Raw genomic sequence first — 7,993 nt, 5'->3', positions numbered from 1 at the left:
GTAAATAACTAAAGAAAACATATAGGCAGGAGATAGAAAAATAGAAAAAATGGAATTCAACAAGGACTCTGACCCAAAGGCAATGTCATTCCTGTGGATAATGAGTTCTGTTTCTCTTATACTGAGGTTCCGGTGAGAATGAACTGATGATACCACTGTCCGTGAATCACTACAGCTATTTCTAACTTGTAACGACCCGACCGTTTATTTGAGAATTTACATCCCGTTCGGTGGCTCAAGGTCTCGAGAAGCTTTGTATTATGTGTTATGACTTGTGTGTATGATCAAGTTCGGTTTTCGGATGATTCGAGATCTATTTGGAAGAAGGATTCCTGTTTTAGAAGCTTAAGCGGTAAGAGTTGACCGGAGTTTTGACTTTTGTGTAGACAACTCCGAAATGGCATTTTGATGGTTCCAATAGTTTCGTATGGTGATTTTGGACTTAGGCGTGCGTCCGGATTTGGATTTGGAGGTCCGTAGGATAATTTGAAGCATTTCGGCGAAAATTGAAAAGTTGAAATTTTGGAAGGTTGAGAGGTTTGACCGGGAGTTGACTTCGGTGATATCAGGCTCGGACTTGCGATTCCGAGAGTTGGATTAGCTCCGTTATGTCATTTGGGACTTGTATGTAAAATTATGTCGCAGGTGCGATCAGGCCTGGGCAGACTCTATATTGTCGAGGGTTTTTGAGGATTTATTCATTTTTGGAGTTGTAGACCTTGGCTTTGGGAGATATTTCGTGGGTTTTTCAAGCAATTCATTGGGGTAAGTGTTCTTTACCCGAATCTTATTATATTTCATGAATCCATTGTTATCTTCATCATTTAATTAGTGAATTAAGTTGGAAATTTGGGAAAAATTTGTAAAAATCTTCCAAAATGTAAAATGAGGATTTGAAGGGCGATTCGATATCGGAAATTGATAATTTTAATATGGTTGAACTCGTCTCGGAATGGGTGTTCGAATTTTGTGAATTTTATCAGGTTCCGAGATGCGGACCCAGGGGTTGACTTTTGGATTGACTTTTTAGTTTTTGTTAAAGATTGAAGCTTTATTATCCGGAATTGTTTCCTATGCGTTTTATTTATGATTTGAAGCTATTTTGGCTAGATTTGAACCGTTCGGAGGTTGTTTCACTCGAAAAGGTCATTTTAGAGTAACGGTCAAGCTTTTTTGAGGTAAGTATCTTGCCTAACTTTGTGGGAGGAACTACCCCTTAGGATTTAAGTCATTTGTGCTAATTGTGTCATGTGAAGCGTGTACGCGAGGTAACGAGTACGTACTCGGGCTTATTTATAAAAATTTGACTGTTTAGGGCTCTTAGGTTCTTATGTTCATTAGATGTGAAGTTGTTTTAGCATGTTAAATCCCCCATTTACTAAATTTACCGTTATATGTCTTATTTGGAATTGATTGACTCATGTTTTACCCTTGTTTCCAATTAAACTCTTATGTGCCTTAATTGAAGCTGTTGCCTCTTTATTGCCTTGTTGTCTTTTCCGTAGTTGCTTAACCTTAATTGAAGTTATTATTATTTTTTCAGTAATTGCTTAACCTTAATTGAAGTTATTATTATTTCTTTCGAAATTGCTTAGCCTTAATTGAAGTTTTGTTATCCCGTTTATTGTTGATATATTCTTATTTGGTGTCATTGATTCATGTTATCTCTCTTATCGTCGAATTGCACTTTTGTGGAATCATTGTTACACATTATCTCTCCCTTGTTGAGCTATTCTTGTTGAGACCATTATTACCTGTTGTGTCTTTCTTTGTGAGCTCGTTCTACTGTTTCTTTGTGTTTTGAAGTTCCCGAGTTGATTTACTTTCTGGATCCTCGTGTTATTGTTATTGTTGTTGCTGTTGTATTCAGTGTTGTTGGGCCGAGAGCTATGCGTGATTGAGAAAATATTGTGGCATATGAGCACATATTGTGAAAATCATTTTATTGAGTTGTTATGTTTTGGCACATGTGTTATTGTTGGGAGGATTGTTCGGGTGTTTGCACGAGGTTTCTGCCGTACTGTTGTTACTATTGATACGCATGCGGTGGTATAAGGTATGGGTGTTGAAATACATGCGGTGAGTATGGGTGTTCATAAAAATCCGAAAAACCCAACCAAACCGACTAAAAAACCGATACTTTTTCGGTTTGGTTTGGTTTTTGTTTTGAATTTTAAAAACTGACCATATTTGGTTTGATTTTGGTTTTAATAAAAAAATAACCGAAAAAACCGAACCAAACTGAATATAGAAGTAGCTATTTAAAATTTATCATTATACCTATATATATGTATATTTTTATACAAAGTTTCTAAAAAATTATGTTACAGTTTAGTAGTTTGCACTTTTAGTCTAGTTTTTTACTATTATAATAATCTAGTTCTTTGCCTTTACATTCTAGTTTGATTAGTAGTTTTATTTTGCTAAGTACAAGTATTTATTTCATGTTAAAAATAATTTATTTTTAATTGAGTTCTAAAATTATTCATCACTATTTGGTTCAATTATCATCAATATATCTTGGTAAATGATAGATTTCTCAAAGAGCAATTGGTTTGATAGTGTTATGTTGAAAATGTAGTCACAGAAATATGTATTTGGCAGTGTATATCTCATATTTAAGAAAAAACCGATAAATAACCGAAAAAACCGAAAAACCAATAAAAACCGAATCGATAAAAATCTGACTTAATTGGTTTGGTTTGGTTCCAATATTTGAAAAATCAACTCACTAGGTTTGAGTTCTTTTTAGGGAATAACCGATCCAAACCGGATCATGAACACCCCTAGCGGTGATATAAGGTGGGCTTGATACGCGTGGCTAGTAGAGGAACTACTAGAAGTCATTTGGTGTGATAAGGTGGCTAAAACATGGGGTGCTAATTTGCAAAAAGTGATTTTCAAAACTAAATGTAAAGGCTCCTTCGGTGATATAAGGAAAGATCGTGATTCATTTTGTGATTTGAGACTACGAGGCGGTACCTCGGTAATGGCTCTTATTGATATTTCCTCATTCTTTTGGCACTTGTCTTCGATTGTTGTTTTCCTTAGCATACTATTAATTATCTCTCTCCGTGTTGCACTATTTGCTTAGTTCTGTGTAGCTAATCTTGTTGTACTATTCGTTGTTTCAATTTCATTACTGTCTTTATTACACTGTACATTTTGTGGTGATCGTTTCTTATGTGCCATTCATTGTCTCTATTCTTACTTGTTGACTTGAAATGTGGTAGAACACTTGTACAAGCATACACGTAAATAAATCACCATATCGGTCTAAGAAGATGAATCCTGATATTTTGACCATTTACATGTACTCCCCTGTACTTGCCTTATGTGTGAGAGTTATCCTGTTGGCATGTGAGTTGTCCGTGCAGTCATGAATCAATATATTTATTGGCACGTGAGTGGTCCGTGCAGATATTAAATATTGTCACTCCCTTGGCACGGTGAGTCGTCCGTGCTGTTATGAATTGTAATGTGGGCACAAGATGCCAAGTGATTAGGGTTCATGAATTGAGACCCGTGATTTGTGATTTTGAGGTTTGGTACCTCGTGAAAATTCTTGGATAAACATGGTATGAAAGCGGTTGTTTCTATTGAGTTGTCACTTGTTTTTCCTTTATTTGGTTTCACCGAATTTGAACTGTGTACAACTTACTCTATAGTGTTATTACCTGTTGTGTCTCGTTGCTAACTGTTGTTTTTAGTCCTTATTACAAGTATTGTATTATTATTGTCATCATGCCTAGCTTTATATTGATATTGTTCCTTGTTAGTTCCACATTTATACTTGTTCAAGTTGTTTAGTCCAGTGGGTGTCTTGACTATTCCTCGTTACTACTCCACCGAGGTTAATCTTGATACTTACTGGTACCGCTATAGTGTACTCATACTACACTTCTGTATATTTTTGTGCAGATTCAGGTGCCTCGGATATTGTTGATTATTAGCTAGCTAGTCGAGCATTGTTGTGGAGACTCCAGGTAAATCTGTCGTCGCGTTCGTAGGCCTCGGAGTCACCTTCTGATATTGTACTTGTACTGTTTAATTCTATTCCGAACAGTTATATTTAGGGATTTTCTAACAAACTCAGTAGAGCTTATAACTTGTACTACCGGTTCTGGGGTATTATATTGCACTTAAGATCATTGGTTTTACTATAGAAATTTAAGTTTCATGCTTCGTACGTAGTTGTTCTGGTTAAATTCTGTCTTTAATTCAGTAAGTGTTAGACTTACCTAATCTTAGAGACTAGGTGCCGTCACGATATCCTACGGAGGAAAATTTAGGTCGTTATATAACGCCACTCGAAATACTCAGTAAAGATTGACATTTTCGCTTGTGGCTTTGGCAAATTAGCTCGTATCCAGGAACATTCATTAGCTCTAAGATTAGATTATGGCATTCATTAAGGCTGTCCTGTTTTAAGATCAAGAACTTATGTTACACACTAACCAGATAAGAGCTTAATCTATGCATAGACGGAATAAAAAATATTTACATAATCAGATTGTATATGCGGCAATTACATGTAGTTCTCTATATTAAATCATTAATAACCCGAGGAAAATGTTACCAATATGCTATCACAAGTTAAATTGCATCAATAGTGTAAGAATCTTTTCATTGTTTGTACATATAGCTTAGATTCATAAGAAAAATAATTATCAGGATATAGATACTACTTCCTTCAGGCATTTTTATTTGCAGCTTTAGACAAACAAATTTGGTCTAAAATAATTGTCACTTTAGCAAACTAAGAAGGCATTAGTTGTTTTTTCTCAAATCTACCCTCACTTAAATAGAATGTTCTATAAAATGTTCTGCATAGTCTTGCAAATCTTCAGAAAAAGTTCAAGCGGAGATAAAAGATATTAGTTAAATAACCCTTATAATTAATGCTATTAATTGATCTTTGTAATGGGTATGTCAAAACCACCACCAATAACAACAAATTCAGTAAATTCTCACAAGTAGAGTCTGTAGAGGGTAAGATGTATGCAGCTACCCTGGAAGAGCGGAGATTGTTTTCTGATAGACCCTAAGCTAAAGAGGGAATGTAAAGACCAAAAATATAAATAAAAAGGAATTACAGAATGAGTAATATGGATTAACATAAGTTCAGACCTTTGTGACTTTAAGAACACCCATAAGCTGATTCTTGTATTCCATTGCATTAAGGCTTAACCTCAATGATCACAAAAAGCATTACTGTAGTAGCAATAACAGATGGAGGATAATACACAAGCCTAGAATCTGCATTCATTAATTCATGGAGGTATTATAATTAACAAATGCTAATCAAAGTCTTGAACAATGTTCACTTCCTATATGTCCGAAACGACGGTCTAATAAAATCTTAAGCAGGTAGATTTCTCACCAGTGATAATGCCAAGAATGAGGCGTTCACACCTCCTCAGAAACTCCACATGTAGGTTTGTACTGAATCCAAATCTCCTCATGATATAGTCTATGAATGACAGTGGTGTAACTGGATTCACTTTCCACTCAAGTGTGGAGAGCACCAAAAGTTTCATTTTTTGAATAATCTTTGCTTCAAATAAAAACTTCTGCTACCTAAAGTACAAAACAGAACCAACAGTATCAGCACATTTATTCAGACAAAGCTGTGAAAAATGTATAATTCTTGAGGAAGATTTTTAAATTAGAAAAGAAAAAAAAGATAAAAAGAATTAGAGAAGCATAAAGATTGGTAAGGCTTTGAGGCCCTACTATTGAAGACACAATTAAGTAAATAAAAGTGTGTTCTCTCTAACAGCTTAAGCTTTTAGCTTTTATATAAGATGCTTACACACTTCAACATGGTATCAACGCAGACAAAGAGTTCGAGTCTTATCGCCGCCACCGAATATCAAAAAGAATTTTCACCTTGATCGTATAATTCAACAAGGTTTGCTATCGGTTATTGAACCAAAATACAACAGTGCCTTGTGAATTTTGCAAAGAATTCCCTATAACTCTAATTTAAGTTTGAGAATTCACTTTGTAAATCTGAAAATAATTTACTGCAAACGCTTTTTTAATTTTCACATTGAAAATTCAGTTGGTCCTTGAGTCGTCCTATTTATAGTCCAACAAAGACACCCATTCATGCAAATCTAACCTTTACGAAGAGTTGCCTTTCAACAAACACATATTTTAGTGAAAAGTCAAAACATATCAAATAACACCTTCTTATGAAAGTACACAACCGTATTATTTAGAGAAGGTACACAAATAATGTTTGAATGTATAATTTCCACAAATCAATTATGAAATTTGCTAGTTACAACATCAACAAGATTCTCCAACTAATATAGCCTTGAAATATGTTTACGAAAACAAAAAAAAGTAAAATATATACATATAATAGGATCAAAATCATTCTTAACCCGTTAACCTAGATTATGAAGGCATTTATTTGATGAGTCAAAGCAACATACTTGGAGGTCTAAAAGGAGGGGCACATTGGTCTGCAGCAGTAAGTCAAAGCTGCACATTGGTACTATGAATCTATCAAAATAGTTCACAGCCAACAAAGCAGTCATAGCAGTGAAATCATAGTAGGCAATGACCCTCAACATCCATTCCAATGCCTCAATTCTCAATTCCACTAAATAACCCTTCTGAGAATATACCACCAAAACCATAAAACTCTTTTTCTTTTGATATTTGATAAAAGAGTTTCAAGCTCATCATCTTCCCAAAACAAGTCAGCTTCTGATAAAGGGAAAGGCCTTTTAATTTCTTTTCCTTCTGAATCTTCCCACTCAAGTTTATTTTCCTCACAGTAGAGGCTATCAAGAATGGACATTTTATTTTGGAGCTGCATGTCTTATTCTTTTGAATTTATTAAAACCATATTATTCTTATTTTTTCTGTGATAAAGACAATGGAAGCTCTACTCAATATCTTCAAGGGGACTCAATAATGGACCCAGTAACATGTCTAAATCTTGGACCTAATATTCTTCTACAGGAGGACAAGAGAGAGAGACTGTGATTTACCAAAGAAGAAAGCAGAGGAGGGACTACCATCACGTTAGAGCCTCGTCCTTTTTCCCATAATTTATGGCTTACTATTTTTCAGGGAAAATACATAAGTTAAACCTTACACATGTCCGAAAAACTCAGTTTCAAATTTTAACTTTACGTGTATGATTTTACCCCCGATTCTTATTCGAAATGTATTTTTTAACCCCTTGAGTAATGATGTGGCAGCAGAGGCACGTGAAAAGTGAAAGAAAATTAAAAAGGAGTAAAATCGTACACGTGCCATCTTTTCATTAGAAATTATACAACTAATTATTCTTAATCTTTTTGTTAATACATAGTTATCTCTCAAACAAATAATTAGGTGAGTTTTTTTATACTCCCTCTATTTCAATTTATGTGAACCCATTTGACTTTTGAACTTGTGGTGTAAAATGAGGCACATATAGTTTGTGTGGCTATAAATCATTGCATAAAGGTAAATTGTTTCAAAATAGGTAAAATGAGACACATATAGTTTGTGTGGCTCTAATGCTTGATGATAAGAGTTTATTTTGATGAAAAATTGAAGATCAACCGGTCTCCATTGAAAGAATGGTGTTCGTTTTAGTTCAAGAAAACATAGCTAGACTCAAAACAAAAAGCCAACTTCAAATTGGTATTACTTATATTTCTTCTCTTCGAGCTTAATTTCTTGGCCCATTCATGTCGATTTGTGACTTGCACTTGTCATCTTGATGAGAGGAAGAAATCACTACTATTGTGAAATACAATGGTGGAATTTATCTCATAGATATAGAAAAATGTTAATGATGATTTTGGTGAAGATGGAGTGGGATGATGGTGGAGAGGTGTTGGCGACAATGGTGTGACGGGGTTGATGGTTTAGTAAATATGTGATGATTTGTATAAAGAAGAGTGAAAATGGTGGATTATTTTGGTGAGGAGGAAGAGTCAGGGCCTTTTAGATCTCTCTGGCCGATGAATTTTCTGGTAGG

At 34.7% G+C, this 7,993-nt stretch overlaps 1 long non-coding RNA gene across 2 annotated transcripts; it reads right to left on the bottom strand.

Moving 5' to 3' along the window:
- Positions 1 to 4,877: 4,877 nt before the first annotated feature.
- Positions 4,878 to 7,055, bottom strand: LOC107826662 (uncharacterized). 2 transcript variants are annotated; one of them, XR_012698895.1, is made up of 3 exons: positions 6,447 to 7,043; positions 5,384 to 5,580; positions 4,878 to 5,259 (listed from the first exon to the last, which is right to left on the bottom strand). It is a non-coding gene; the product is annotated as an uncharacterized LOC107826662 (long non-coding RNA). The 2 variants fall into 2 exon arrangements; XR_012698894.1 differs by having other exon boundaries at positions 4,878 to 5,580; positions 6,447 to 7,055.
- Between the last annotated feature and the right edge of the window lie 938 nt (positions 7,056 to 7,993).

The sequence above is a fragment of the Nicotiana tabacum genome, chromosome 14, assembly GCF_000715075.1.
Source record: "Nicotiana tabacum cultivar K326 chromosome 14, ASM71507v2, whole genome shotgun sequence".
In the NCBI taxonomy this organism is placed as follows: domain Eukaryota; kingdom Viridiplantae; phylum Streptophyta; class Magnoliopsida; order Solanales; family Solanaceae; genus Nicotiana; species Nicotiana tabacum.
This window is presented reverse-complemented; position numbering and strand designations above follow the sequence as displayed.